The sequence below is a fragment of the Triticum aestivum genome, chromosome 6D (assembly GCF_018294505.1).
Source record: "Triticum aestivum cultivar Chinese Spring chromosome 6D, IWGSC CS RefSeq v2.1, whole genome shotgun sequence".
Taxonomy (NCBI): Eukaryota; Viridiplantae; Streptophyta; class Magnoliopsida; order Poales; family Poaceae; genus Triticum; species Triticum aestivum.
In genome coordinates, this window is record NC_057811.1 from 359,717,858 (window position 1) to 359,735,776 (window position 17,919).

A 17,919-nucleotide genomic window follows, 5' to 3' on the forward strand; every position below is an offset into this window, starting at 1 on the left:
CCATAATCTTCATGATAGAGAGTCTCCTATGTTGTCACTTTCATATACTAGTGGAATTTTACATTATAGAACTTGGCTTGTATATTCCAATGATGGGCTTCCTCAAATTGACCTAGGTCTTCGTGAGCAAGCAAGTTGGATGCACACCCACTTAGTTTCTTGTTGAGCTTTCATACACTTATAGCTCAAGTGCATCCGTTGCATGGCAATCCCTACTCACTCACATTGATATCCATTGATGGGCATCTCCATAGCCCGTTGATACGCCTAGTTGATGTGAGACTATCTTCTCCTTTTTGTCTTCTCCACAACCACCATTCTATTCCACCTATAGTGTCATGTCCATGGCTCACGCTCATGTATTGCGTGAAAGTTGAAAAGGTTTGAGAACATCAAAAGTATGGAACAATTTCTTGGCTTGTCATCGGGGTTGTGCATGATTTAAATACTTTGTGTGGTGAAGATGGAGCATAGCCAGACTATATGATTTTGTAGGGATAGCTTGCTTTGGCCATGTTATTTTGAGAAGACATGATTGCTTTATTAGTATGCTTGAAGTATTATTATTTTCATATCAATATTAAACTTTTGTCTTGAATCTTATGGATCTGAACATTCATGCCACAATAAAGAGAATTACTTAGAGAATTATGCTAGATAGCATTCCACATCAAAAATTCTGTTTTTATCATTTACCTACTCGAGGACGAGCAGGAATTAAGCTTGGGGATGCTGATACGTCTCCAACGTATCTATAACTTTTGATTGTTCCATGCTATTATATTATCTCTTTTGGATGTTTAATGGGCTTTATTATGCACTTTTATATTATTTTTGGGACTAACCTATTAACCAGAGCCCAGTGCCAGTTTCTGTTTTTCCCTTGTTTCGGTGTTTCGCAGAAAAGGAATATCAAACGGAGTCCAAACGGAATGAAACCTTCGGGAGCGTGATTTTTGGAACGAACGTGATCCAGGATACTTGGAGTTGAAGCCAAGGAAGCTTCAAGGTGGCCACGAGGCAGGGAGGCGTGCCTACCCCCTGGGCGCGCCCCCCACCCTCGTGGGCCCCTCGTGGCTCCCCTGACTGACTTCTTTCGCCTATATATATCCATATACCCTAAAAACATCGAGGAACAGAACAGATCGGGAGTTCCGCCGCCGCAAGCCTCTGTAGCCACCAAAAACCAATCGGGGCCCTGTTCTGGCACCCTGTCGGAGGAGGGATCCCTCATCGGTGGCCATCTTCATCATCCCGGCGATCTCCATGACGAGGAGGGAGTAGTTCACCCTCGGGGCTGAGGGTATGTACCCGTAGCTATGTGTTTGATCTCTCTCTCTCTCTCTCTCGTGTTCTTGATTCGGCACGATCTTGATGTATCACGAGCTTTGCTATTGTAGTTGGATCTTATGATGTTTCTCCCCCTGTACTCTCTTGTAATGGATTGAGTTTTCCCTTTGAAGTTATCTTATCGGATTGAGTCTTTAAGGATTTGAGAACGCTTGATGTATGTCTTGACGTGCTTATCTGTGGTGACAATGGGATATTCACGTGATCTACTTGATGTATGTTTTGGTGATCAACTTGCGGGTTCAATGAACTTATGCATAGGGGTTGGCACACGTTTTCGTCTTGATTCTCCAGTAGAAACTTTGGGGCACTCTTTGAAGTACTTTGTGTTGGTTGAATAGATGAATCTGAGATTGTGTGATGCATATCATATAATCATACCCACGGATACTTGAGGTGACATTGGAGTATCTCGGTGACATTAGGGTTTTGGTTGATTTGTGTCTTAAGGTGTTTTCTAGTATGAACTCTATGATAGATCGAACGGAAAGAATAGCTACGTGTTATTTTACTACGGACTCTTGAATAGATCGATCAGAAAGAATAACTTTGAGGTGGTTTTGTACCCTACCATAATCTCTTCGTTTGTTCTCCGCTATTAATGACTTTGGAGTGACTCTTTGTTGCGTGTTGAGGGATAGTTATATGATCCAATTATGTTATTATTTTTTAGAGAACTTGCACTAGTGAAAGTATGAACCCTAGGCCTTGTTTCAACGCATTGCAATATCGTTTGTGCTCACTTTTATCAATAGTTACCTTGCTGTTTTTATATTTTCAGATTACAAAAACCTATATCTACCATCCATATTGCACTTGTATCACCATCTCTTCACCGAACTAGTGAACCTATACAATTTACCATTGTATTGGGTGTGTTGGGGACACAAGAGACTCATTGTTATTTGGTTGCAGGGTTGCTTGAGAGAGACCATCTACATCCTACACCTCCCACGGATTGATAAACCTTAGGTCATCCACTTGAGGGAAATTTGCTACTGTCCTACAAACCTCTGCACTTGGAGGCCCAACAACGTCTACAAGGAGAAGGTTGCGTAGTAGACATCAACGCTCCAAGCAAAACACATATCATGTGGTGAATAAAAATATAGCTCCAAGTAAAGTTACCGGTGAACGAAGACGAAAGAGGGGATGCCATCCGGGGCATCCCCAAGCTTAGGCTCTTGGTTGTCCTTGAATATTACCTTGGGGTGCCTTGAGCATCCCCAATCTTAGGCTTTTGCCACTCCTTATTCCATAGTCCATCGAATCTTTACCCAAAACTTGAAAACTTCACAACACAAAACTCAACAGAAAACTCATAAGCTCCGTTAGTATAAGAAAATAAAACCACCACTTAGGTACTGTTATGAACTCATTATAAATTAATATTGGTGTAATTTATACTGTATTACAACTTCTCTATGGTTCATACCCTCCGATACTACTCATAGATTCATCAAAATAAGCAAACAACACATAGAAAACAGAATCTGTCAAAAACAGAACATTCTGTAGTAATCTGGTAACTTCCCATACTTCTGTAACTCCAAAAATTCTGAAATAAATTGGTGGACCTAAGAAATTTTTCTATTAATCTTCTGCAAAAAGAATCAAATTAAAAGCACTCTTCTGTAAAAAAAATGACAGCTAATCTCGTGAGCGCAAAGTTTCTGTTTTTTACAGCAAGATCGCATTAACTTTCACCCAAGTCTTCCCAAAGGTTCTACTCGGAACAAACACTAATTAAAACATAAAACCACATCTAACCAGAGGATAGATAGATTATTTATTACTAAACAGGAGCAAAAGGCAAAGAACAAAAATAAAATTGGGTTGCCTCCCAACAAGCGCTAACGTTTAACGCCCCTAGCTAGGCATGATGATTTCAATGATGCTCACATAAAAAAAAGAATTGAAACATAAAGAGAGCATCATGAAGAATATGACTAGCACATTTAAGTCTAACTCACTTCCCATGCATAGGGATTTTTTGAGAAAACAATTTATGGGAACAAGAATCAACTAGCATAGGAAAGCAAAACAAGCATAACTTCAAGATTTTAAGCATAGAGAGGAAACTTGATATTATTGCAATTCCTACAAGCATATATTCCTCCCTCATAATAAATTTCAGTAGAATCATGAATGAATTCAACAATATAACTATCACATAAAGCATTATTTTCATGATCTACAAGCATAGAAATTTTATTACTCTCCACATAAGCAAATTTCTTCTCATGAATAGAAGTGGGAGCAAACTCAACAAAATAACTATCATGTGAGGCATAATCCAATCGAAAATTAAAATCATGATGACAAGCTTCATGGTTATCATTATTATTTATAGCATACATGTCATCACAATAATCATCATAAATAGGAGGCATGCTTTCATCATAATAAATTTGCTCATCAAGACTTGGGGGACAAAAAATATCATCTTCATCAAACATAGCATCCCCAAGCTTATGGCTTTGCATATCATTAGCACCATGGATATTCAAGGAATTCATACTAACAACATTGCAATCATGCTCCTCATACAAAGATTTAGTGCCAAACATTTTAATGCATTCTTCTTCTAACACTTGAGCACAATTTTCCTTTCCATCATTTTCACGAAAGATATTAAAAAGATGAAGCATATGAGGCACCCTCAATTCCATTTTTTTCTAGTTTTCTTTTATAAACTAAACTAGTGATAAAAAAGAAACTAATAGATTCGATTGCAAGATCTACAGATATACCTTCAAGCACTCACCTCCCCGGCAATAGCGCCAGAAAAGAGCTTGATGTCTACAACAAAACCTTCTTCTTGTAGATGTTGTTGGGCCTCCAAGTGCAGAGGTTTGTAGGACAGTAGCAAATTTCCCTCAAGTGGATGACCTAATGTTTATCAATCCGTGGGAGGCATAGGATGAAGATGGTCTCTCTCAAACAACCCTGCAACCAAATAACAAAGAGTCTCTTGTGTCCCCAACACACCCAATACAATGGTAAATTGTATAGGTGCACTAGTTCGGCTAAGAGATGGTGATACAAGTGCAATATGGATGGTAGATATAGGTTTTTGTAATCTGAAAATATAAAAACAGCAAGGTAACTAATGATAAAAGTAAGCACAAACGGTATTGCAATGCTTCAAAACAATGCCTAGGGTTCATAATTACACTAGTGCAAGTTCTCTCAACAATAATAACATAGTACGATCATATAAGAATCCCTCAACATGCAACAAAGAGTCAATCCAAAGTCACTAATAGCGGAGAACAAACGAAGAGATTATTGTAGGGTACAAAACCACCTCAAAGTTATTCTTTCCGATCAATCCATTGGACTATTCCTATAAGTGTCACAAATAGCCCTAGAGTTCATAGTAAAGTAACACCTTAAGACACAAATCAACCAAAACCCTAATGTCACCTAGATACTCCAATATCACCTCAAGTATCTACGGGTATGATTATACGATATGCATGACACAATATCAGATTCATCTATTCAACCAACACAAAGAACTTCAAAGAGTGCCCCAAAGTCTCTACCGGAGAGTCAAGACGAAAACGTGTGCCAACCCCTATGCATAGATTCCCAAGGTCACGGAACCCGCAAGTTGATCACCAAAACATACATCAAGTGAATCAATAGAATACCCCATTGTCCCCACGGGTATCCTAGGCAAGACATACATCAAGTGTTCTCAAATCCTTAAAGACTCAATCTGATAAGATAACTTCGAAGGGAAAACCCAATCCATTACAAGAGACCAGAGGGGGAGAAACATCATAAGATCCAACTATAATAGCAAAGCTCGTGGTGCATCAAGATCGTGCCAAATCAAGAACACGAGAGAGAGAGAGAGAGAGAGAGAGAGACAGAGAGATCAAACACATAGCTACTGGTACATACCCTCAGCCCCGAGGGTGAACTACTCCCTCCTCGTCATGGAGAGCGCCGGGATGATGAAGATGGCCACCGGTGATGGATCCCCCCTCCGACAGGGTGCTGGAACAGGGTCCCGATTAGTTTTTCATGGCTAAAGAGGCTTGCGGCGGCGGAACTCCCGATCTAGGTTTCTTTCTGGGGGTTTCTGTATTTATAGGAATTTTTGGCGTCGGTTTCACATCAGGGGGGTCTCCGAGTCATCCACGAGATAGGGGGTGTGCCCAGGGGGGTAGGCGCGCCCTCCACCCTCGTGGATGGCTCGGGACTCTTCTGGCCCAACTCTTTTACTCCGGGGGCTTCTTCTGGTCCATAAAAATTCATGAAAAATTGGCACGTCAATTGGACTTCGTTTGGTATTCCTTTTCTGTAAAACTCAAAAATAAGGAAAAAAAGAAACTAGCACTGGGCTCTAGGTTAATCCCAAAATCATATAAAACAGCATATAAATGCATATAAAACATCCAAGATGGATAATATAATAGCATGGAATAATAAAAAATTATAGATACGTTGGAGACGTATCAGACGTGTGCATCCTGTCCACTTCACAGGCTCGATGGGACACGCGTGAGCAGCAAGGCCGCCCATGCTCACCGAGAAGCGAGCTCTTTGACCTCCATGCACCAGCCGCCGCCCACCTCGCTCACAACTTCTCCATTAATGGGTTAATTGAAGCACCTGGACGGAGGGTGTTTGCTTGTGATCCCATGGCAGCATTTGCTTTGTTCGTGTTTTCAACTCGTATTCCGCCCTAATTTAAATTGCCACAAAGGGCAACGGATAATACAACCATAAATAAAATGGCAACGGATAATACGACAACAAATTTACAATGGCGTAGATAATAATTGTCTTACATATTCTGGATAATTTAAAATGCCACATGCGGCAAAGGCCGGAAGACGCGGGGGCAAGAGAAGAAGGAAATTGCAGACAACGATCTGGGTCGCTACTGTCTCCACTCGTCGATGGATCGCCGGGCGACGAAATCCTCCAGCTCCTTCTTCAATTCCTCACGACTTTGCTTGAAAGCAGCCACGGATTCCTCCACCTCCTGCTCGCGCTCGATCCGGAGCTTCCTCAAGCCACCCACCTCGATGACCGCTTTCAGCGTCATCTTCGAGGCACTGCTCTTCTCGTGTAGCATCTTCCAGCTGGCGGCCTCCTCCTCCTTCTCCGCGAGCAACTTGAGGAGCTTCGCATTGTCACCCATGAGTTGCTCGATGAGGCCGGTCACCTTGTCAACTGAGGCATCACTGATCTTGAGAAGCTTCATCAAGTCGTCGACCAGCTCCTGCTGCAAAGTGACGCCAGCGAGAATGCCGTCGTCGCCGGTGAAGGACTTCAGGAACGCTGGCTCGTCGCGATAGCCGACGCCGTGAATGCGCTTCTGAGAGCCCTCGCGTGCCCGTGAGAGCTCGTTCGAGGGCTCCGTGGCGCACCGGGACATCTCTGCTGTGGCTGCAGCTTCGCGGCGGGACCTCTCTAGTGCTTCCGTGGTCTTGGTCTTTGCTGCCTGGTTATATGTCCACCCTAAACTCCTCCTACCGGTCATGGCGAAACGACTTGACAGGAAAGACCAGTTTCGTGCGTGATGAGGAGAGGAACTGTGAAGTAATTTTCGAGTGGGTAGTGTTTATAGCACGGTGCTAAGTGTGAACACATAGTAGTTTGATAGGTGCGAACAAATTTGCAATTACTTATTGTGTTGTAATCTGCAATGTGACGAGAAACAAGGTCAAACTTTATTGATGGCAGAAGGTTGACCATGTGGTTGCTCCCCGTTGAGGCGGCCGCGGCGCGCTCCGCTCTGGCGTCCCTGCGCGCGCTCTGCTCGCCGTTGAGGCAAATATACAATGGCAACGGTAAATAATTCTTAATAATTGTCTTACATATTTAGGATAATTGAAAATGCCACATGCGGCAAGGCCCAGAACACTCACGACCTACATATGCATACAATTATAATAAAATATAAGCTAAAAGGCTGAGCTGGCGGCCTTCCGACGATGGTCTTCTCGGACTCCATGATCAGCATAGCACCCTTGCGGCCGTTCACTCCAAGTGTCCCGACCCGCCTCCGCCTACGGAGCTACTAGCGCTGGGAGGCTCTTGGGGCTGCTGGGCCTCTTCCGGAAGAGCTTGACAGCGTGCAATCGCGCGCATGACAACTCTGCGGAACTGCTCCATTTCCATGTCTCTGGCCTGGTAGCAAATTCCGTCTGTCACCTGCATCCTCAAGATATCACATTGCCGATGTTCTACTTCGTCGGGGACGCCAACTCCACCAAGGATGTGCTCGAGCCTGGCCACCACATCATCGGGATCGAGGTTGACACGGCCGCCGCGGGCAATGATGAAGCCGCGGGCTGCATGTGTCTTGACTGAATCGCAAAGGTCCTCTGCCCATTCCTTGCGGGGCATCAGGCTCTCGATGAGCACTGGTGACGGCGGCTCTTCGGGTGGGTCGTCGATCATGCCGCCGAGCAGCTCTGGATCTTTTGCACGGTGGATGGCAAACTGCTCATAACACATCCTCTGCAATATGTTGATTGTGCTCCCAAGGACTATCACGCCGATATCGCTGCCGATGGGCCATGGTGCCTGCACCGGCCAATGAAGCTCTTGCTCCCCGACCTGCTCCGGCTCGTTCTCCTCGCCGAAGATGTAACGCGGGTAGGTGTCAACGTCGAAGCTTTGGTCGTTGCCTGGCATGATTGGAATAACTAATGGGTGAGGACTAGATCTGCGTAGAGTGTCGCGACGGTGCGTACCGCCTGGGTTATATGCAACAAGTCGTTAGCTGGTGGTGGGAAACCGGTGAGGGAAGAGGCGTGGATTTTACAATTCACCCATGTGGAGCGCGGAAGCATTCGCTGGAGCGCGGGAAGACTAAGTGGAGCACACACACAGCCCGAATACCGTATCTGGTGCCACGTGTTATTTATCACAAAAGTGTTAACATAAGGAAACGTATGTGTAACTTACTAATCACCACACACGAGTACTCACAGACGCATCGTGTGCGATACTCCTAGCCACCGCAGGCAACTAGTTATCATTTTTCAAAGTTTTTTGTACACACAGAACCGCACACGAACTAACTGTATTAACCATATGTGTTGTAATTTCTCATCGCAAACAGTTCATCTGAGTCGGCTGTTTGCCACGTATCACACATCTTGGTAAGTTGAACCATTCTGTTGTGTTCACTAATCAAAACTAGTTCGTCCGAGTGAACCGTATGCCTTATATCACACACACCTTGATCTGGCTAACCCTTTCTGTTGCACTCCCTAATAGCAAACAGTTCATCGGAGTGAACTGTATGTCGTATATCGCACACACATTGATATGGCTGCCCATTTCTGTTGTTCTGTCCCATCACAAACAGTTCGAATGGGTTAACCGTGTGCCCTGAATCGCACACGCAACTAAAATCTGAACCGTGTTTGATGGCTCCGCCATCGCAAATGTTTTGCACCTTTTTTGACGGCTTTTTTACATCCCCGTTTGTGATTAATGCATCGCACACAGTTTCGTCAAAGGGTCTCTGATCGTAGTGTCGCGTTAGCAGCATCCTGCAGTAGTGGCTGCAATGGTGTCAAATTGTTAACGGGCCATTGACGGGCCGAATTGGCACATCTCGTTAGGACCGTGGGCTTAAATGGACCTAACACAAGCAGGCCTTATATGGGCCGGCCTGCTAATTTTTACTGGGTCGGCCTTTTTCACCAGAATGGGCCACTGTTGGGCCTTGCCACGTGCCGACATATCATAGGCGCCTCCCGTACTATGAGTGGATGACATCTGTCCCAACGCTGAGCCGAAACGTGGATCCTCCCGCGAATGAGAATTTTACACATGGAAAATCCCCATTGGTCGGGGCTGTTAATGGGTTATCGTATCCAAACCAGAACCCGGTAGCTTAATGGCGACCCGTTACGGTGGATGCCACGTGTCAGTTACCCTTGACGAAAGCAATTCTACGACGCGCGATTGATCATCATGGAAGTGGACACTTCCATGATGATAATTTTGGTAATGTCATGGAACACTTCTACGACAGCACAGGTATGAGTATCTTGATTCTGTCATAAAATCATCATGGATGCACATGCATGACAGAAAACGTGACCTACTGTGACAAACACGTATCATCACAGAAGTGTATTTTTTGTAGTGGTATCAATCCAGTAGGAGAACCAAGCAAGACCATGTAAATTGTACCTTCACACAAAGAACAAATACTTGCAACCCAACACGTATAAGGGGTTGTCAATCCCTTCTTTGGGTAACGCCACGAGAAATTGTCAAGTTGACGGGATAAATTGTGATAGATTGGATAAATAGATCTCGATAAAACGCCAAATAAAAGATGCAAATAAAAAGTGCAATAAGGTATTTTTGGGTTTTTGGAATAATAGATCTGAAAATAAAGTGGCAAATAATAGATCGGAAAGCAAATATGATAAAAAATAGACCCGGGGGCCGTAGATTTCACTAGTGGCTTCTCTCAAGAAAATAGCAAACGGTGGGTAAACAAATTACTATTGGGTAATTGATAAAACCTCAAATAATTATGACGATATCTACGCAATGATCAATATATAGGCATCACGTCCAAGATTAGTAGACCGACTCCTACCTGCATCTACTACTATTACTCCACACATCGACCGCTATCTAGCATGCATCTAGTGTGTTAAGTTCATGGAGAAATGAAGTAATGCAATAAGAACGATGACATGATGTAGACGACATCTATTCATGTAGGAATAGCCCCCATCTTGTTATCTTTAATAGCAACGATACATACATGTATTGCTGCCCCTTCTGTCACTGGGAAAGAACACCGCACGATCGAACCCATCACAAAGCACCTCTTCCCATGGCAAGAAAAATCAATCTAGTTGGCCTAACTAAACCAAATATTCGAAGAAAAAATATGAGGCTATAAATAATCATGCATATAAGAGATCAAAAACTCAAATAACTTTCATGGATATATAGATCTGATCATAAACTCAAAGTTCATCGGATCCCAACAAACACACAGAAAAAAGAGTTACATCAAATAGATCTTCAAGAGATCATTGTATTGAGAATCAAAAGAGAGAGAGAGAGAGAGAGAGAGAGGAAGCCATCTAGATACTGCCTACTGACCCATCGGTCTATGATGAACTACTCACGCATCATCGGAGAGGCACCAATGATGATGATGAACCCCTCCGTGATGGTGTCTAGATTGGATCTCGTGGTTCTAGAACTTGCGGCGTCTGGAATTGTGTTTCATCGACTCTCCTAGGGTTTTTTGAATATTTGGGGATTTATAGGGCGAAGAGGCGGTGCGGGAGGCCACCGAGGTGAGCACAACCGACCAGGGCACGCCCAGGTGGGTTCTTGCCCCCTCTGGGCACCCCTCTAGTACTTCTTTGGCCCATCTTATGTCTTCTGGTCCAGAAAAATTCTCCAAAAAGTTTTGCTATGTTTGGACTCCGTTTGGTATTGATTTTCTAGAAGTAAAAAACAAGCAAAAAACAGCAACTGGCGTTGGGCACTATGTCAATAGGTTAGTCCCAAAAAATGATATAAATTTGCTATAAAATGATTGTAAAACATCCAAGAATGATAAAATAACAGCATGGAACAAGCAAAAATTATAGATACATTGAAGGCGTATCATCCTCTGATGATGATGCTCCTATGACTCGAAGCAGAACTCGTCAAGCCACTGTCGAAGCAAATGCTCCTCCAAATGGAAATGGCAATCAAAATCCAGATGCCGATCAAAATGGCACTCCCGAAGAGAGTGATGATACAAATGTTGATGTTGATGAGAATGACAATGAACAAAATGCTCATCCTCAAGTGGCTAATCGAGTTGATCCATCATTAATTCTTGATGAAATTGAGAATCCAGGTTATCGACCTATAGCTCGTTCACTCACTCGTTTAGCTAACTACTGTGGTAGTTCCTCTTTTGTCTCATTGGCAGAACCGACTAAGTTTGAAGAAGCCATGAATGATCATGATTGGATGAATGCCATGCAAGAGGAGTTGGAGTAATTCGAATTAAATGTGTGTGGGAATTGGTTGACAAACCGAATCCCAAGAAGCACAATATCATCGGCACAAAATTGATTTTCCGCAATAAGCAAGATGAGAATGGCATTGTGGTGAGAAACAAAGCTCGACTTGTCACCCAATGGTACACACAGGTAGAAGGTATTGATTTCGGTGAAACATATTCTCCTGTAGCACGCCTTGAGGCAATTCGCATTCTTCTCGCTTATGCAAATTACAATGATATCCTCCTTTACCAAATGGATGTGAAAAGTGATTTCCTCAATGGTGAAATTGATGAGGAAGTTTATGTTAGACATCCACCTGGCTTTGAACACCCTAAGTTTCCTAACAAAGCTTTCAGGTTGAAGAAAGCTTTATATGGGCTAAAGCAAGCCCCTCGAGCATGGTATGACACCCTGAAGAAGTTTTTGCTCGACAAAGGGTTCAAGCCAGGATCCACTGATCCCACACTTTTCACTCGTGTTGTTGATAATGATCTATTTGTATGTCAAATCTATGTGGATGATATTATCTTCGGCTGTACTAACAATGCTTGCAGCTTAGAGTTCGGGAAAAAGATGTCCGATAAATATCAAATGTCCATGATGGGTGAACTCAAGTTCTTTCTCAGACTACAAATTCGTCAACGAGCGAATGGCATTTTCATTTCTCAGGAGAAGTATCTAAAACAATGCCTGAAGAAGTTCAAAATGCAAGATTCCAAAATGAAGGGCTATAAAACTCCCATGCCCATGAATGGTGTATGTATTCTGTTGAGGATTCTGCAGACTGCACAGCGTGGCTGACGAAGAAGAGGTATTCATGGGCACAACAGATGAATCCAAAGCACCAAATGCAAAGGGCCCAACGGTAGGCCCATCTACCAGCAAGAGAAAGAGATCCGAACCTAATGCGAATGAGCAAGAAGCAGATGCTCCGAAGAAGAGGAAAGGTGGTAGGCAACCCTACACCAACTCAGCTCAGTATATTTCTCATGACAATTACAACACTGTTTCAGGAGAGAATTCAACAACGAAGAAAAGGCGTGTGCAAAAGATTCGGCATCACTGGGTACGGAAGTGGTTCAACTACAAAATGGTTCATCCTCGATATGCCAAGAACTTTGCCTTCCATCCCCTGTGGGGTGACTATCGCGAAATTGGTTTCATCCGAGCAGGTGATCCCAAGGAAAGGCCTCAACCACCTCCTGAAGCTCATGAGTCATCTCTCAAGACACCTAACTCATGTCCTGAAGAAAAGGCCAAGTGCCTCAAGAATGCTGAAAAGAGAGCCAAGAAGGCTGAAAAGGAGTAGGCAAGAGAAGAAGAAAATCGTCGTCTCCTCAAATCAGACATTGAAAAGAAAAAGGTCGTAGGAAAATCAGAAGGGCGCTCAAAGCACAAACATGATCCCAGATCTACCGCTTCGAAGAAAAAGAGCGCATCGAGGAAAAGGCTTGCTAAACTAGTTGAGCCTGAAAGTGATTCTTCTGACCAAGATGATCCTTCGCTCACTAGAGAAGAAATTGACGCAACTCTCTCCGAACAAGTGAATGTTACTACATCCACTGTTCTGCCTGATCTTCGAGCAAGTGTTGTTCCAATAGCATCTCCGAAGAAGAATCCTTTGAAGAGAAAGACCCCTCCAACTACTGTCGCAATGGTTGATAAAGTTAACACAGCTCCTCATCCTGATGCAATTGATTTGCATGATTTGGTAGTTGATGCCCCAGTAGGCACAGCTAAGCCAGGAGAAAAACTCCCCAAGCAAAAGGTGAAGCAAATCAAAGCTCCTTCTGCCGAGCAAAATGCTCCAAGAGGGAGGTTGTGAAAGAAAAGGCTGCTAAATTTGCTCCAAAGTTGACTCAACCCTTGGCATCTTTGCCTCCGGCCGAGAAAAATGTAGCACAGACTGCTCCTACTGCACAGGCTCAAGATGATTCGAATGCACCGCATTATTTCAATCAAGTGTTCATAATGGAGCAGCTTGACAGATTTGTCGAAGACTTGTTTGATGGAGAAGTGGCATCTTTGACCATTCCCTCTAAAGTAATAACTCAAGCTTCTGATCTGGTCAACGAGATGAGAAATGATTCTATTGAGATCAATGACCTCACTGCCCAACTCAATGAGCTTGACAACCGTATGAACAATACAAAGTCCAAGTTTGTCATCAAGCAACTTGAAGAATCTTATGTGGATGTCAATAAGGCTTTGACTATTCTTCGGCACGGAAGATTGGGATTTCATTCAGATCTAGATAAAATTGTTCGCAAGATCTGCCTCGATCATCAAGCCCAAGTCACTGGCTACAATGATCTTGTCAAAGGGCACATTGATCCATCGAAGCAAAAGAAGAAGAAGAAGAAGAAGAAGAAGAAGTAGAAGAAGAAGAAGAAGAAGAAGCAGAAGAAGATAGCGAAGAAGAATGCTCCTCCTCCTCCTCCTCCAAACGCTGAGACACAAAAAGAAAATTCTCATGAATGAGCAATTCCTTCGCCAACTCTTGAACCAGTTGCAAATGCATCTACTTTGCCAAGTCCAACAGAAACAGTGCCTGTGACCTCCCAAGCTCATGAAGAAAATCCTTCTCAACACCAAGTATCAGACGAAGGTGAAATCCATCAGTCTGAACGACAAGCTTCTCCAGTCTGTGTTGAACCAAATGATTCAGTTCCTCCCTCTGCTCCTCTAACGACTTCTGAAGCAAATCCTCAACGGTCTCTAGTGGCCGATAAAGATTCGGTGCCAGATCAAAGCTCGGTTCTTGACCAAGTGTCTCATCCCTCTCCTTTGAGAATTTCACTCAATACTGCACGAAGAACCTCAGATGTTGATCCTTCTGCAGCTAAATCAGTTTCTGCTCATCACTTAGACTCGGTCATTTATTGCGATGAAGTGATTTCCGTTGAAGATGAACTCAAATACCCCTATCCTTGCGAGCAAATGTCGTTATTTTCCATCGACGTTGGCGTCAAAGGGCCACTTTTCAATAGGAGCACTCATCCAACATTATTTCCAGAGAGTCCACATAGCAAGCCCTGAACTTCTGGATCTCCTCGGTTCTGGACTCAGGAACATACCATTTATTATTCTCGGGTCTTATATGACAGCCGCAGGATTTTCCCTTATGAGTTACCGGATGTTGCTGCGATGAAAAACATCAGCTGCTTCAACCAAGTATTGCAAGACATCGAAGACTTGGGCCTCACGCATGTCTTTGCATATCAGCATCCATGGAACAGAGAGATCATCCTGCAATTTTATGCCACACTATATATCTTCGGTGATGAATCTGATAGCACAAAATTGATCATGGAATGGATGACTGATGGGAAAAGAATAAAATGCTCTGCAATAGACTTTGTCTCCCACTTTCATTTCCCTTAGTTCGAACATGGCAAGACTGAGATTCGAGTTCATAACATTGATGCGATCTCCGATGAAGATTTCCGATGCACAATGGATGAACATAACATTCGTGACTACGATGGTCCTCCCCTGCCTCAGCACTTGACATTCGACAATCAGACCTTATATCATATTCTCACTTATACCATATGTCCGCTAGCTGGGATGAATACAAACAACGCTATTTCTGATGTTCTTCGGAACACCATCCATGCTATCTCCCAAGGATTTATCTTTGATGTCGAAGATATGTTCCTGCGCATACTGATGGATTAGCTCAGCACCCAAAAACTATCAAGGTATTTGCGCCCTGGATTCAAAAGGTGGTTGACTATGCAATGAAGACCGAATATCTAGCAAAAGTCAGTCACAAGAGCATCATTCCTCTAGTACGTGATACGTCAAAAATCATGGAAGATTTTTCTTCGGGGAAAGTTCCAGTGTCAAGCCCTCCTGATCATCATAACACTTTCAATGGACCACAGCTACCTCAGCGTGATCGTCAACCGAACACACAACCTCCTTCACATCTTGAAGTGAGCTTGCGCACTCAACAGCTGCTGCTGAAGCATATGGCCGAGGATCGCCAAGAGAAAGAGCACCTGGCTGCCAAAGTAAATGCAATCAACAACCAAACAAAAGTTATGCACACGATCATGGCAAAAAACAAGAAGCGTCTATGGGAATTTCTTCATAAAATTCTTCTCAAAGAAGCAATTGAGCAACTCCGACCTCAAAGAAATCTATGCGTATATCGATCAAGAGTTTTCTGTTGAAGATTTTCAAGGCTACATTACTCCCCCTCTGCCAGCTGGTGAACCAACAACGAATTTACTTCGGATTCAGCTGTGAAAATTGCTCAACGAATCAGAAGCAACCACGCCCACGGAGAAACCTGCTGAAGGAAATATTCCATCTCACAAGAATCAACAGGTTGATCCCAATGTGCCTTCGTCTTCTCAGCCTCAAGCAAGCCTTGAAGGATCTGTTGTTGCTGATGATGATGAAGATATTCCAGCCACCTCCGAATCAGAAACCTCTTCAGGCAGTTCTTCGGGAAATGCCTCAGAGTGAATCAAGTTCACATCTCTTCGCACTCAGATTTACTCTGTTGGATTTGGTCTGTGTTTATTTGCTCTATCTTCTAAGACTATTTGTGCCACTTATGTGCTCTGGTGTAAAACTTCTGATATTGGCTGTAATATTAATAACCCCGCCTGCTACAGTATATTCTCTTGAAGCATTTGTTTTGTAGGTGGAATTATTAACAAAAGTCATGAATGATTGCACTATATTCTCGTTGGATTACTTATCATCAGTGCGAATCATTACCTCGAATTATTGAAAAATCATCCACTTACTTTAATGAATTGCAAGGAATCTCATTATATATCAATTGACCCTGCATACATCTTGGGGGGTACATTTCATCATTGAGCCAGGTAACGCAAGTTCACTCTTGTTCGATTTACATTTCACTTATCTATCTTCACTTGGATGATTATCTATTTTCTCAACAACCATCCAAAAAGGGGGAGATTGTTGGTGAAATGATAGGCCCCTTATGTTTTAGAGATTGTTGACATAAAGAGTATGGGACTTATGTGTTTGCTAGTGCACACAGGCTAACAGTATTGGGAAACGTAGCAAGCAATTTAAAAAAAATCCTATGCTCAAGCAAGATCTATCTAGGAGATGCATAGCAACGAGAGGGGGAGAGTGTGTCCACGTACCATCATAGACTGAAAGCAGAAGCGTTTGACAATGTGGTTGATGTAGTCGAACTTCTTCTCGTTCCGATTGATCAAGCACCGAACGTATGGCACCTTCGAGTTTTGCACACGTTCAGCTTGATGACGTCCCTCGAACTCTTGATCCAGCAAAGTGTCAAGGGAGAGTTCCCTCAGCACGACGGCGTGGTGACGGTGATGGTGAAGTGATCCGCGCAGGGCTTCACCTAAGCACTACGTATATGACCGGAGGTGTAAACTGTGGAGGGAGGCGTCGCACACGGCTAACAGATGTTGTTGTGTGTTCTAGCAGTGCCCTTCCCTCATATATATAGGTGGGAGGGAGAGGGAGCAGCCAAGGGGTGCCCAAGTAAGAGGAATCATACTTGGGGCCCTAGTCCTATTCGCCCCCCCCCCCCTTACCATAACTTCCGAAGTGGGGAGGAGGGAGGAGGGAAGGAAGGGGGAGGCCGAATCCCTCCCCTTCCTTTCTCTCTTCCCCTCTTTCCTTCCCCTCCAGGTTCAGCCCACATGGGGGGTGAAGCAGCCTATGTTGGCCGATGCGTTTCCCCTCTTGGCCCATTAGGCCCATATAGTTCCCGGGGGGTTGCCCGGAACCCCTTCCGGTGACCCAATACGTACGCGGTACCCCCAGAACACTTCCGCTGTCCGAATACTATCGTCTTATATATCAATCTTTACCTCTCGACCATTTCAAGACTCCTCGTCATGTCGGTGATCTCATCCAGGACTCTGAACAACATTCGGTCACCAAATCACATAACTCATATAATATAAAATCGTCATCAAACGTTAAGCGTGCGGACCCTACGGGTTCGAGAACTATGTAGACATGACCGAGACACCTCTCTGGTCAATAACCAACAGCGGAACCTGGATGCTCATATTGGCTCCCACATATTCTGCGAAGATCTTTATCGGTCGAACCGTAATGACAACATACGTTATTCCCTTTGTCATCGGTATGTTACTTGCCCGAGATTCGATCATCAGTATCTTCATACCTAGTTCAATCTCGTTACCAACAAGTCTCTTTACTCGTTCCGTAATACATCATCTCGCAACTAACTCATTAGTTACATTGCTTGCAAGGCTTCTTATGATGTGTATTACCGAGAGGGCCCAGAGATACCTCTCCGATACTCGGAGTGACAAATCCTAATCTCGATCTATTCCAACCGAACAAACACCTTCAGAGATACCTGTAGAGCATCTTTATAATCACCCAGTTACGTTGTGATGTTTGATAGCACACAAGGTATTCCTCCGGTATCCGGGAGTTGCGTAATCTCATAGTCAAAGGAATATGTATATGACATGAAGAAAGCTATAGCAATAAAACTGAACGATCAATATGCTATGCTAACGGATGGGTCTTTTCCATCAAA